Source organism: Crocuta crocuta, unplaced genomic scaffold, assembly GCF_008692635.1.
Source record: "Crocuta crocuta isolate KB4526 unplaced genomic scaffold, BGI_CrCroc_1.0 scaffold693, whole genome shotgun sequence".
Taxonomy (NCBI): Eukaryota; Metazoa; Chordata; class Mammalia; order Carnivora; family Hyaenidae; genus Crocuta; species Crocuta crocuta.
This window is the reverse complement of record NW_027527545.1, coordinates 462,462-476,494: the sequence shown is the minus strand read 5'-3', so window position 1 is coordinate 476,494 and position 14,033 is coordinate 462,462. Positions and strand designations below refer to the sequence as shown.

Genomic DNA, 14,033 nt, shown 5'->3' with positions numbered 1-14,033 from the left:
TCAACAACCAACCAGGGCTTCCCGGCTCTCTGGATCCTGTCCTCTCTCTGAATGGGTCCTGCTGGGAGTACAGGGGCCAGGCTAGGGTGGGACAGCTCGTGACACACTGGGTCCCCTTTCAATTTGCAGCTTGCCATTTGCTTGCCTTGCAGCCCAGAGCACCGAGGCACAGCGATAGAGACAGGTGGCTTCTCTGGGTCTGCAGGCCCCGCCCCCCGGGGCTCCCCACCATCTGGAATCCCCATATCTCTAGGTTTCCTGAGGTCCTGCCACCCCCGACTCGGCATCTTACATAGAATCGAACAGTCAGGCCTGGATTTTCCTGCCCTTTCCCCATTTCCTAGATGTGTGACCTTGGGCAAGTCACTTAACCTCTCTGAGATGCGGTTCCCTCTAAGTCGAGGACGATAACAACCATCTTCAACTAGAACATGAAGCATGATCCTCACAAGTTCAATGTTACGTGAAAGAGAGCAGACAGAAGAGGGCACACGGTAGGGCTCCGGTTATATGAAATTCAAGGACAGGCAAGACGAATCTATGATGACAGAGTCAGACTTCCAGGCTTTGGACTTCCAGGAATGGGCACAAGGGAATTTTCTGGAGGGATGGACATATCCCTTCTTGGTTTGGGTGGTGGATACACAGGGATATACATCCCTAAAAACTCACTGAGCGGAAGCTTGAGATCTGTGCACTTTACCTTATCCGAGTTGGTACTTCATTTAAAAAAGAGAGAGAGAGAGAAGGAAACAGAGAAAAGAAAATGTCCCAGAGACATCACTCACTTCTTCCCATTTCTGTGGTCCCCACCCTAGTCCAGCCCCCATCACCGCTCACCTGGATAATTGTCACTTCTGCCCTGGAGTCCAGCTTCTGCCTTCACTCCCATCAGTCTTTGCAGGGGCCCAGAGGGCTCTTTGAAAGACAAGAAAGTTCATGTTGTCATTCTGTTCAGGCCCTGCTCTCCATCCCGCTGGCTCCTAGGTTCAATGCAAATCCTTCAGTCAGACTCTTCGGGAACCTTCTCCCCGTTGCTTACTGCCCTTAGGTTTCACAGAGACTTCGCACTAGCTGTTCCCCTTCCTAGAACACCCTTCCGCCCAGATCTCACTGTGGCTAACTCTGCTGCCTTCTCCAAGTCCCTGCTCCACGTCACCTCCTCCGTGGGACCTTCCCAACCACCCTCGGTCTCTCTCCCATCTGCCACCTCTCTGGCGCTTCCCATCCCCTGGACCTGCCTTGCGTCTCTGTCTTCATGTGTGCAGTCTGCTTCCCCACTCCCCACTGGAACGCGTCTCTTTTCAGCCCTTGACTCTTGTCCTGAATGTAACCTCCAATATCTGACGTCCATTAGATGTTCAAGTATAGGTTGAATATGTGACTTAAATAAGAATAACTATTGAAGGATATAACTGATGGAAAGACCTTGGCATGTCACAGGCATTCAATAAACCAGGGCTTTTTCATGAAGATGGGACATGCAAATAATCTGCGGTTATTTGCTTTTTTTCTTTTATTTATTTATTGAGAGAGAGAGAGAGCATGAGCAGAGGAGAAGCTGGCGGGGGGGGGGGAGGTGAGAGAATCGCAAGCAGGCTCCTCACTGTCAGCACCGAGCCCAACTCAGGGCTCCAAATCATGAACTAGGAGATCACAATCTGAGCAAAAATCAAGAGTCAGATGCTTAAGCAGCTGAGCCACCCAGGAGACCCTGTGACTCTTTGCTCTTGTGCCCTCTCCCAGTCCAGAACTTGGGGAGATAATTTGGAGTAGGAAATATTCTCCCAAAAGGAAGATATTTGCAACAGATATACCTGACAAAGGATGCATATCCATAATATATAAAGAGCTCCTACAAATCAACAAGGAGAAGACAACCAAATTTATAAAATGATAGAAGACTTGGACGGTTAGCAACGTAGAACAGCAAAATAGTCAATAAGCACACAAAAGGATGCTCAATATCATAAGTCATCAGAGAAAAGCATATACGACCACAGTGAAATATCACAACTGGAATGGCTAAAATGATAACTGATGGTACCAACTGTTGGCAATGATGTGAACCATTGGAACTTTTTTTTCTTTTTTTTCAGTAATCTCTACACCCACTGTGGGGCTCTAACTCATGACCTTGAGATCAAGAATCACATGCTCTCCCGACTGAGCCAGCCAGCCACCCCTGGAACTTTCACACACTGCTGGTGGGAATGTAAATGCTATAGCCACTCTGGAAAACTGTTTGGCACTGTCTCCAAAAATTGCACATGCACCTGCCCAGTGACCCAGCCCTTGCACCCCTGGGTATTTACCCAACAGAGATATAAATTATGTTGATATACAAGAATGTTCATGGCATAACTGCAAACAGCTTAAATATCCAGCAGCAGCAGAAGAAATAAATCGTGGCACAGTCTTACAATGGAATATTACACAACAAGGAAAAACGACAGACTAATAATATTCAGGATGGCAAGGACGATTCCCACAGGTTCAATGTTATGTGAAAGACACCAGACAGAAGAAGGCACGCAGTAGGGTTCCGTTTATGTGAAATTCAAGGACAGGCAAAATGAATCTATGGTGACAGAGTCAGAGGAGAGGATTTGGACTTCCAGGAATGGGCATGAGGGAATTTTCTGGAGGGATGAACATATTCTCTCTTGGTTTGGGTGATGGATACACAAGTATATACTTGCATAAAAATTCATTGAGCTAAAACTTAAGAGCTGTGCACTTTACCTTATCCAAGTAATATCTCAGTCCAAGGTGGGGGGGATGGAAACAGAAAAGAAAATGTCCCCTAGAGTTGGGTATGGTCCATATGCTGTGTGAATCCTGGGAAGTTTCACAATAGTCTTCCAGGGTGAACAAAAGTTGGAAAATTTAAACAGTTGCCCCAGATTCAGGAGGGAAGTTCAAGGGTGGGCGCGCCCCATCCAGTGTCTCTGGGCTGATGAGGGCTCTAGCCTCCTCTGGCGCTGGGGTGTGGGCGGTCTGATCTGAGGGCAAGAAGATGCCTTTGAGGTCTCCTTCCTACCCCTTCATCCCCTCCAGCCCAAGCTGTGGGCCCAGCCAACTCTTGTACCAGAAACTGCGAGTCTGGTTGCTAGGGCAACAGGGCTGCGAAGCCCCCAGGACCCTGCTGCTCTGCCTCATTGCACGGGGAGCTTTTCCCTCCTTTAAAGTGAAATGGGAGTCAGGGGAGGGGGAAACCCCTTCCTCGGATCTTGCGGGAGATACTTCCCCCACCAGCTGTCCCAACCCAATGGTTGATGGTTTACAGGGGAGGATGAAGAAGGGAGTGGTATCTACTTCTTGGGTTTTACCAGCCCTCCTACTACCTTATTTAATTAATTAATTTATTTTTAAAGTTTAGTTCTTTATTTTGAAAGAGAGAGAGAGAGAGGAACAGAGAGAGACAGAGAATCCCAAGGAGTCTCCGCACTGTCAGCACAGCACCCAACGTGGGGCTCCGTCTCACAAACTGTGAGACCATGACCTGAGCTGAGATCCAGGGTCGGACACTTAACCGACTGAGCACCCCACCCCCAGTCCTTTAAAAGCCCAAGGAAACATAGTCTCTCTCTAGCTCTGACTTTTCCTGTTTGTGCATTCATTTCTTTCCATGGGAGAAACGGGTAGGAATGATGGGTAGCAGGAGCATTGCATTTGGAGTCAGAAGCAAAGGAAGGCTGAGGGCCTGGCAGCCTTCCTGTGTGACCTTGACTCATTCTTTAACCTTTCCTGTTCCTCTTTTACAAAACTGAGACAATAATGTTTCCTACTTCATAGCTTACTGTGAGGACTTACATGGATTCACACATGAAAAACGCTTAAAACAACTTCAGGCATACAAGTGTCACTCAATACATCTGTAGTGTGTATGTGCGAGGTCCCATGTCAGTCACTTTCGTGTGTAATAACGTATGTAACCCTCCCAAGCAGCTTTGTGGGATAGCTATTATCATACCCCTTTCAAAGATTGGGTAACTGAGGCTCAAGTGCTCTTGTAGGGAGACCATTCTCCGATCTCCCAGAAATCCTGGACCCTTGAACCACCCCAAGCCCTCAGCTCAGCTGTAAAATGGGCTGGTGGCTCCCTGCTGAGTGTACAGAGAGGGGCTGCCTCTAGCTCCTTTCTTCTTGCTTCCTGTGTGTGTTCAGAGTCATAGCTGCTTCGGGGCTAAGTGTTCCTGTAGATAGTAAGTTGGGAGTGCTTCCTGACCTTGTCCCTTTGTCTATTATGTTCTACAGCGGATGCAGGATATCCTTCCTTGGGGGAAGAAAATCAGATATTACAGACGAACCTTCCCGTCCCCCATCCCAGTTCCCAGAGGACCCACTGTTGTCTGGTGTGTATCCTTAGAAATCTCTTTTTGAGGGGCGCCCGGGTGGCTTAGTCGGTTAAGCGTCAGACTTTCGCTTAGATCATGATCTCGCGGTTCGTGGGTTCGAGCCCCGCGTCGGGCTCTGTGCTTACTGCCAGCTCAGAGCCTGGAGTCTGTTTTGGTCTGTGACTCCCTCTCTCTCTGACCCTCCCCTGCTCACACTGTCTCTCTCTCCCTCTCTCTCTCCTAGAAATAAATAAAACATTAAAAAAAAAAAGAAATCTCTTTTTGAACATTCAGGTAACCTATACCCACCTATGTAAATATAATACTGATTTGCGTGATGTCTTTTTTTATGTTTATTTATTTATTTCAAAAGAGAGGGGGAAGGGCAGAGAGAGGGAGACAGAGAATCGCAAGCAGCCTCTGCGCTATCAGTGCATGGTCAGCACAGAGCTCTATGCGGGGCTCGAACTCCCGAATTGTGACATCCTGACCTGAACCCAAACCAAGCGGCAGAAGCTTAACCGACTGAGCCACCCAGGCACCCCTGATTTGTTTGATGGCTTGATCTGAGTTCCCTCAAAAGCCATGACCCTGAGAGAGGCAAGGGCTTGGGGGCGAGCTGTTGGTCTGGGAGGCGACCCCAGGAAACAGCTCTAGGGGGTTGGGGGAGTGAAAAAGGAAGAGCAGGTTGTGATTTTCAAAGATGTCCCCACTTGGTATTCATAAGCCATAAGGCCCTTTTTACAATATGCTGAGGCTCCTCCCACAAGAGGCGGGGTCTGTGCGCCTCTCCTTGAATCTGGGTGGGGCTTCTGACTGCTCTGACCAATGGAGTATAAAGGAGGTGATTCCGACAGGCTTCAGGGGCTGGGTCACAGAAGGTAGGATGGCTTCCACCCGGTGCTCCCCTCTTTGTTACACTTCCTCCTTCCTCCTCCTCCCCCTCCCCCCCTCAATTCTTGCCCTTGGAACCCAGCCACGTTGTAAGGAAGCCCAGCACACACCTGTGGGCGTTACAAACAGCAGCCCCAGTTAGGTCCTGGGGCACCGCCGGCGCCAGCCAGCAGCCCTGCGAGGAGTGCTGCCTCTCAGACGACCCCCAGCCCCAGCCTTCGAGGCTCCCAGTTGAGGTCTCAGACGTCAAGAAACAGAGACACACTGTTCCCCTTGTGCCCTGTCAGAATTCCTGATTCACAGAAACATGAGAGATCAGCAACGATCACTGTCTTAAGCCCTTGCATTTGGGTGATTTGCTAAGCAGGATTAGACAATTAATACAACAGGGAAGGTAGGAAGCCAGCAGGCTGGGGCATTAACGAGCAAGTGACCCCTGTGGGCACCTGGGGCTCAGTCCTACGGGGGGGACCTCTGGAAAACCCTGGGAGTGGATTGAGCCTCTCAGCCTCGTGCCCCGCCCCCACCCAGGGGCATAGCCCCCAGCTCCCATCCCTGCTTCCATCACTGCCTTGCTGACCCCTAAGAAAATTCCCCCAGGTGGGGATATAGCTGTTTGGGGTGGGATGCTGCAAGGCTATCTGGGGACTGTCCACTAAGGCTTCAGGTGACCCCAGATGGACCAGGGCATCAACCGCAACACTACACACACTTTTTAAAAACATTTAAAACTTCAGGGGCACCTGGGTGGCTCAGTCGGTTAAGCGTCCAACTTCAGCTCAGGTCATGATCTCACGGTTCATGGGTTCAAGCCCTGTGTCGGGCTCTGTGCTGACTGCCAGCTCAGAGCATGGAGCTGGTTTCAGATTCTGTGTCTCCCTCTCTCTCTGACTCTCCCCTGCTAACGCTGTCTCTCTCTCTCTCTCTCAGAAATAAATAAAACATGAAAAAATTAAAAATAAAAATATTTAAAATGTCCATGATATCACACTGCAAGCACACACCGTTCTGAAACTCGGTCTTATCATTGTATTAGTTTCTTGTGGCTGCTGCGACACATCGCCTCAAGCTGGGTGGCTTAAAGCAATAGAAATGTGTTCTCTCGCAGTCACGGAGGTCTGCAAAGTATCACAGAAGGGCCACAGTCCCTCGGAAGGCTCTCGGGGAGGATCCTTCCTTGGCTCTTCCAGCTTCTAGAAGCTTCTGGCATTCCTTGACCTTCTTCCCCGTGTTTCCCCCAGCTCCTTTTCCTTTCTCGTGCAAGGACGCAGTCAGTGGATTTAGGACCCACTCTAAAATCCAGGCTGGTCTCACCTTGAGACCCTTACCTCATCAATTCTGCAAAGACTCTGTTTCCAAAGAAGGCCCTGTCCAAGGTCCTGGAGGGGTTAGGACTTGGGCGTGCTTTTCTTGGGGTGCAGGGGACACAATTCAGCGCCCTACGATCGCAGATTTGGGTGTTTTTTGCACCACTTTTTGGGGTCTTGGTCTCCATAGTCGGGACCATAATTCACTTAGTAATTCATCATTCCCTCTGGCTTTATCTAAGGTTGTTCCTGACTATTTGTGCTTGCCAGCATCCTTGCCTGTACCATGCTCTGCAGGAGGACAAATATTCCTCTAAAAGGGGTTCCCACCAGTAGAAGAGCTGGTTCTGAATTCTAAGTTACGGAGGGTAGGACAAGTGGTCCCATGTGGCCTTCAAGATCGACCCTTCCCCCTCCTCCACCCGCTCAGGGTGCTGGGGGCGGATCGGGCTCTCTAGTCCTCTGGTTTCCCGGCTTTTGCCAACAGGGGGCGCTGGTAGGAGAGGAGGGAGGGACGGCAAGCGGTCAGCTCTGAGCTGGTCTCACCTGACCAGGACCACAGCTCCTAGGGGTGATAACAGCTCCCCAACCTCACAGGACCCTAGGGTCACGTGCTACAGCTTCTCCCATTTTTAAAACAATTTTTAATGTGTATTTATTTTTGAGAGAGAGCGAGCGTGTATGTGAGCAGGGGAGGGACAGGGAGGGAAGGAGACAGAGAATCGGAAGCAGGCTCCAGGCTCCAAGCTGTCAGAAAAGAGCCTGATGTGGGGCTCGAACTCACGAACCGTGAAATCATGACCTGAGCCGAAGTTGGACGCTTAATCACTAAGCCACGCAGGTGCCCCCTCCCATTTCTATAACAGACCTCAAGTCACCCACGTAACAGTCTGCTTCTCAGGGGACCCTAACCACAAAGGGTTTTTCCTCTTACCTAAAGGGTTTTTTAAATTAATTAATTAGTTAATTAATTAAGCTCCCTCTCTCTCTGCCCCTCCTCCGCTCACACTCTATTTTCTTTTTTTTAAATATAATTTATTGTCAAATTGGCTTACATACAACACCCAGTGCTCATCCCAACAGGTGCCCTCCTCAGTGCCCATCACCCATTTTCCCCTCTCCCCCAACCCCCCATCCACCCTCAGTTTGTTCTCTATATTTAGAAGTCTCTTGTGGTTTGTCTCCCTCCCTCACTGTAACTATTTTTTCCTCCTCAAAGGCTTATATTTTAAAATAATTTAAAAATATTTAGCTTTGGGGTGACTCGGTAGCTCAGTAGGCTAAGCGTCCAGTTTCACCTCATNGAGCCTGTTTCAGACTCGTGTGTGTGTGTGTGTGTGTGTGTGTGTGTGTGTGTGTCTGCCTCTCTCCTGCTCACGCTCTGTCTCTCTCTCTCTCAAAAATAAACATTAAAAAAAATTTTTTTAAAGAATAAAAATAGGAGCACCTGGGTGGCTCAGTCCATTGGGTGGCCGACTTCGGCTCAGGTCATGATCTCACGGCTTGTGGGTTCGAGCCCCCCGTCTGGCTCTGTGCTGACAGCTCAGAGCCTGGAGCCTGTTTCGGATTCTGTGTCTCCCTCTCTCTCTGACCCTCCCCTTCTCACGCTGTCTCTCTCTCAGAAATAAATTAAAAACATTTAAAAAAAAGAATAAAAATATTTAGTTTTATTATTGGTGTAACTATCACAAGCAGGAAACACATTCAGAGCACACCGGAAGACAATAGTGTTTTCTCACATTTCCAGCCTCAAGGAAATCACTGTTGATCGTTAGGTGTTTAGTCTTCTAGTCTTTCTTGGGGCAGGAATTTGGGGTCAGACAGAGCCGACCCTGAGTCCCAGCCTGGCCACGACATGCTGTGTGATCTTGGTCAAGTCTCTTAACCTCACTGAGCTTCCGTTTCCTCATCTATAAATGGAGTAATCGACGTACTCGCTTCGTGGGCTTGCTGGGAGGTGCAATGCCCAGGATTGATAGATAGCAGCCCTTTCTACACGTATCAGTGTTACAAGTAGTTCTTCAAATCCCCATTCAGCCGTTGTTCTAGACATATCAGGATCCCAGCTCTGTGCTTTGTGGTCAAAGCAAGTTCTGCTCTCATTTCAACAGTCCTAGAACCTCACAAGGCTGCTAGTAGGTTTCCAGGCTTTTTTTTTTTTTTTTGAGGTCTTAGGTCTGTTTTTTATAGTTTTTCTGCTAGCCCCCTAAAAAATTGAAGTTCATGTTTATCTAGTACTTAGTAGGTAGGAGGCACCGTGTTAGACACCTGATAGACATAACTTTCTGTAACCCTCACAATAACCCATTTTCTAGAAGCTGGAATGAAGGCACAGCTAGTAAGTGGTGGAGATAAGATTTCTTGCCATTCCCTGCCTTCGGTGCTGTTAGTACGTCCGCCTTGAGTCGCTCCCGGCGCCCATGTAACGTAATCAATCTTGTTATTGTGTCAGTGAAGGCACTGTACATAAAAGCCATAGCCATGGGGCGCCTGGGTGGCTCAGTCCGTTAAGCCTCTGACCTTGATTTTGGCGCAGGTCGTGTGATCTCATGGTCCATGAGCCGTGAGATCGAGTCCCGAGTCAGGCTCCCTGCTGACAGCACGTGGAGACTGCTTGGGATTCTCTCTCTGCCCCTCTTCTGCTTGCTCTCTTTCTTGAAATATATATACAAAAAAATTTTTTTAAAAAGAAAGGGGCGCCTGGGTGGCTCAGTCGGTTAAGCATCCGACTTTGGCTCAGGTCATGATCTCACGGTTCGTGGGTTCGAGCCCCACGACGGGCTCTGCGCTGACAGCTAGCTCAGAGCCTGGAGCCTGCTTCGGATTCTGTGTCTCTCTCTCTATATATATATGACCCTTGCTTGCTCACACTGTCTCTCCCTCTCTCTCAGAAATAAATTAAAAAAACATTAAAATTAAAAAAAAATACTTTTTTTAAAAAGCCAGAGCCATCAGTTCAATTCAATTCCACAAAAATATATTGACCACCCACTACATGCCAGGCGTTATGCTTCTCAAGACAAGATTAATGGATCCCTCTCTTTCTGGAGTGTATAGACTGGGTCACATGCTTGCATTGATGCCCGGACTTTGTGCTGTGTGCTTTGGTTCATAGAGCTTCCCCTTGTGTTTGGATACTCCAGGTAGCTAAAGGTGTTGGAATAATGACTGGGGGGCTGTATGTCGGTGTTATTAGTGTTGCTTTACCAACAGTTAAGACCAATTTGGGGGTTGGGGAGTCGAGAAGTTTAGGGGCCCAAGCTCTGGCCCCTCTAATGCCTGGATTTGAATTCCTGCTTCATGATTCCTTGTGGGTGACATTGGACAAGTCCCCTCATCTCCCTATGCCTCAGTTACTCCATCTGCCAAACAGACCTCATGTTAGCAACCTGCCTTCTAGAATCATGGTGAAAAAGCAGGGCGCTCCCTAAAGCTTTAGACAGCTTCCGGCACAAAGCAAGCACTCGGTAAGTGATAGACTATGCGGATGATCTCTCCAGGCCCCCAGGGGAGTAGCCGGAAGGAGGACCCAGATTCTGAACCCTCAGGGCTGGTGGGGAGGTGTAGGAGGGACCCCAGGCTTCCTGGGGCTGCCAAATAGGGTGGAGATGCGGTTGGGGGTTCTGGCCGAGCCCAGCAGGCACGTTAATTACTTCTCAGGGTCATGGGTCTTAAGGAGCCCCTCTGCGGGATCTCACCCGGCCCTCTGTATATTGATCTCATCTAATCTCTCAGCACGCGGGCGGGTCTCTAAATCCTCCTTAACTCGCCTTTCCTGCCCTCTCTGGGCAGAGAGGCCCCAGGCAGGGCTTAGCTCGCAGCAAGGAGGGCTGGGAAGCCAGAGCGCTTTGGGGGACACCTCTGCCCCTCATAACAGAAGATAGACAGCACGGTGTGTACACAGGGGACGTCCCCCGGATGGGGGAGGGGCAGGCTGGCACTTGGTCCCCTCTCCCCGCCAGTACGCGCCCGGACACCGCCCACCGCTCCCCGGGTCCCCAGAATCCACCGTTGTGGCTGCAGACCGGGTAAGCCGCCTCTCCCGGGCAGCCAGCCATGGCGCCCCACTGTCCCCGTTGGGGGCTGGAGGATTTGGGAGCCCATGAAGGGCCCTGCTTTGATGCTCTGTCTTCTTGCAGAAGCCACAGCTGCAGGGAGAGGCCGCCTGGCTGGGCTCTGCTGGGGCGATTCGCGTCTGCTTGTCCCGGGGTTACCAGTGCTTTTCCGGCCAACATCAGGTGATAGGGGGCTCCCTGGGAGGCCTCTGTTCCCACCCTTGAAGTGAGCTCTGGTTGAGGGGTGAGGAACCCTGGGGTTCTGCAGAGATGCCTGGTCGGGGAGAGAAGGTCACAGGAGGCTGGTGGGACACGTGGGGAGCTAGTGCAGGGACGCAGCTTGGTGACATCCATTCAAGCTCTGAAGACAGAGCCGTCTGGGTTTGAATCCACTTTTTTACTGGGAGACCGTGAGCCAGTGACTTTGCCTCTCAGGGCCTGCTTCCTCCCCTGTTACGCGTCACCTCCCCGTTTGGGGTCAAGAGCTGAGTTCATGAAATGGTTCTGAGTGAGTGCTCCTCCCCGGCCAAGAGAAAAGGTTATCAGCCAACAGATACACGAAGAACGATGAGGGGGCGGCAGGTCTGGGGCTGCATGCTGAAGCAGACAGGAGCCCTTGCCCTTGGCCAGGTGGCATGGAGGGCGTGGGCATGAGGTGGGTGTCTGTGGGGGTAGGGGGTGCCTGTTGGAGGGTCCGCACAGCCCCCCACATCACATCTCCCTCCCTGGAGTGCGTGATGGAGCTCGGTGGTCCGGTCTGAGCTCAGGGTCAGGCACGGGTGGGCCTCGGTGGTTGGATGTCCCTGGCACACCCCTGCAGTGCACTTGGGACACATCTGGACCATACCTGGAGTACATCTTCCAGGCTTCCAGCCGCTGGTCCATCCTGGCCCGGCTCAGCCAGCATCAGAGAGGCACTCGGCACCTGCGTGAGGTCTCCTTTCCTGAGAAAACACAAAATCGGGAACATGTAAGGAGCGCTTAGTGTATGCCAGGCACTGCCCCGAGCACTTCACGTTCATCACGGCACTTAACTTTTACAACAACCTGTGAGCTGGAGGCCATCAGTGCTGCTGGCCAAGAATTGTGCTTCCTGCCCACCTGTGGGGAGGGTCACGTGACCACTTCTGACCAATGAATTGTGAGTGGAACTGACACATGTCATTCCCAACTAGAGCGTGTAATTGCCTGTGCGTGATCTTCCAACGCTCTTATTTCCTTCTGCCATGATGGCAAGCAACGTTCCGGAATGTTCCAGAGTGTGTTCCACCAGTGACTATGATAAGGAGCCCTCCCCACAATGGCCCCAAATAGACATGAAGCATGAGTGAGAAATAAACCTGTGGTTTTCAGTTACTCCGATGCTGCGTTTCTTTTTTTCTGCAGCCTAGACTCACCGTCAGAAATTACACCCCACTTTGTACAGTTGAGGAAACTGAGACACAGGTTAAGTCACTTGCCCTCCAGCTAGTAAGTGACAGAGTCAGAGTTAGAATCTGGACAGTCCAGGGGCGCCTGGATGGCTGAGTCAGTTGAGCATCCGACTTCAGCTCAGGTCATGATCTTGCGGTTGGTGGGTTCAAGCCCCGCGTGGGATCTGTGCGGACAGATTCTGCGTCTCCCTCCCTCTCTCTGCCCCTGCTCACACTCTGTTTCTCTCTCTGTCTCAAAAAATAAATAAACATTAAGAAAAATTTTTTTAATAAATAAAAGAAAAAAAGAAAGTTTAGTTCCTGCAGCCCCGCCTGGTCCCCCTCCGGGGCCCAATTCCCCTGAGTCCTAGCAGATCTGGACCCCATTCCCCGGCCCCTCCCACACCCTGTCCACGGGAGCCCCAGCACTCCCGCCAAGGCCGCCTGGAAGAGAAGGAGGTCAAATGTTGCAAAGGAGAAAAGTCCTGAGGCCAGATGGCGGTGGAGCCCTGAGCTGAACTTTCAGAAATGTCTTCTTACCTCTTCACCCCAGGCTGCTTCCTCCCCTCTCCCAGGGTCTCCGAGGTCCCCCGCTGCAGCCCCAGAGAGCCAACACTACAGCGTCCCCTGCCCTCCGAGGCTCTCCGGGAACACGGGCCAGGCGGGGCTCAGGACACCTCCCCGCAAACCTCAGCTCCTCCTGCCCTGAGCGGTTAACTCGACACTTACTCTACATTAAATACCAATTGGGCCAATTTTCTGCTGTAATTAAAACCTCTGCAGACGTGTTCCCTGCTCAGCAGTGATGAGTTTATTAACCTCCAGCTCTGAAGGAATGTGGGGCAGGGAGAAGGACAGGAGAGTGTTTGGCTCCAGGCAGGGGGCGGGCGGCCAGACGGCCGTGTTTGCAGAAGTGTCAGCCTCTGTGTGTTGCCTGTCTCTGGGGATGGAGCCTCAGAAATACCCATCCCAGACTCGTGGACCTGATGCAGCCCCGGCACCATCACGGAGGGTCTTTTGAGAGTTCCAACTTCCCAGACTGCTGACCAGCAGCTTGTCTGGAACCCGGAGACACAGCCTCTTTCAGCTCAGCAATCTGGGCTTCTTTGTCATGCGGCATAACCCAGGCTGTGGTGACTATTACATATTATATTCCCACTTACAGAAGGTGAAACTGAGGCAGCCCAGTTCCCAAGACAGTTCTTGGCAAGGGAGCCCCAGATTCTAGAGAAAGACTCTGAAGGTTGAAGGGGAAGCAGGGCCCGCAGGTTCCCTCATCTGCTGCAAGTGTGAGGTTCAAGGCTGCCAGCCGCAGGGCAGCAGACCTGGGGCAGCTCAAGCCATCAAGGGTCTCTGTTTCATCAGAGAAAACCTGCAGATTGGAACACGAGCGAGCCTCCAAAAGCAACTCTTTTGTTCTTTTGATCAATAGATTTTATTTCTTTTTCCTTTTTATTCTTTTTAAAAATGTATTTATTGGGGCACCTGGGTAGCTCAGTCATTAAGCGTCTGACTTTGGCTGAGGTCATGATCTCACAGTCCGTGGGGTCAATCCCTGCATTGGGCTCTGTGCTGACAGCTCAGAGCCTGGAGCCTGCTTCAGATTCTGTGTCTCCCTCTCTCTCTGCCCCTCCCCTGCTCATGCTCTGTCTCTCTCTCTCAAAAATAAATAAACATTAAAAAATTAAAAATTAAAAAATCTCTCTCTTGAGAGAGCGAGCCAGCAGGGGAGGAGCAGAGAGAGAGAGAGAGAGGAGGAGGAAGAGGGAGAGAATCCCAAGCAGGCTGCACACTGTCCGCGCAAGAGCCCACCGCCGGGTTCTCCCACGAACCGTGAGATCATGATCTGAGCAGAAACCAAGAGTCAGATGCTCAACCAACTGAGCTACCCCAGTGCCCTTGCAGGACAATTACAATCGGACTCTGTGGGTGGGCCAAGGGGCCCCCCAGCTGAGGTCTGGCATCCAGAGGCCCTGGGGACGTCCCCCCTGCCCCCTCCCCCCATGTTCCACGTGACTTTTCGCC

The 14,033-nt window shown here is 51.0% G+C and overlaps 1 long non-coding RNA gene across 1 annotated transcript in view; it reads right to left on the bottom strand.

Moving 5' to 3' along the window:
• The window catches only part of LOC144232890 (uncharacterized), a 28,393-nt gene that overhangs the window by 11,530 nt on the left and 2,830 nt on the right, over positions 1 to 14,033 (bottom strand). Inside the window, exons 2-3 of the long non-coding RNA XR_013335555.1 lie at positions 11,444 to 11,540; positions 841 to 918 (exon numbers count right to left, since the gene is read on the bottom strand). This is a non-coding gene — a long non-coding RNA (uncharacterized LOC144232890). The remainder of the gene's footprint in view (positions 1 to 840; positions 919 to 11,443; positions 11,541 to 14,033) is intronic.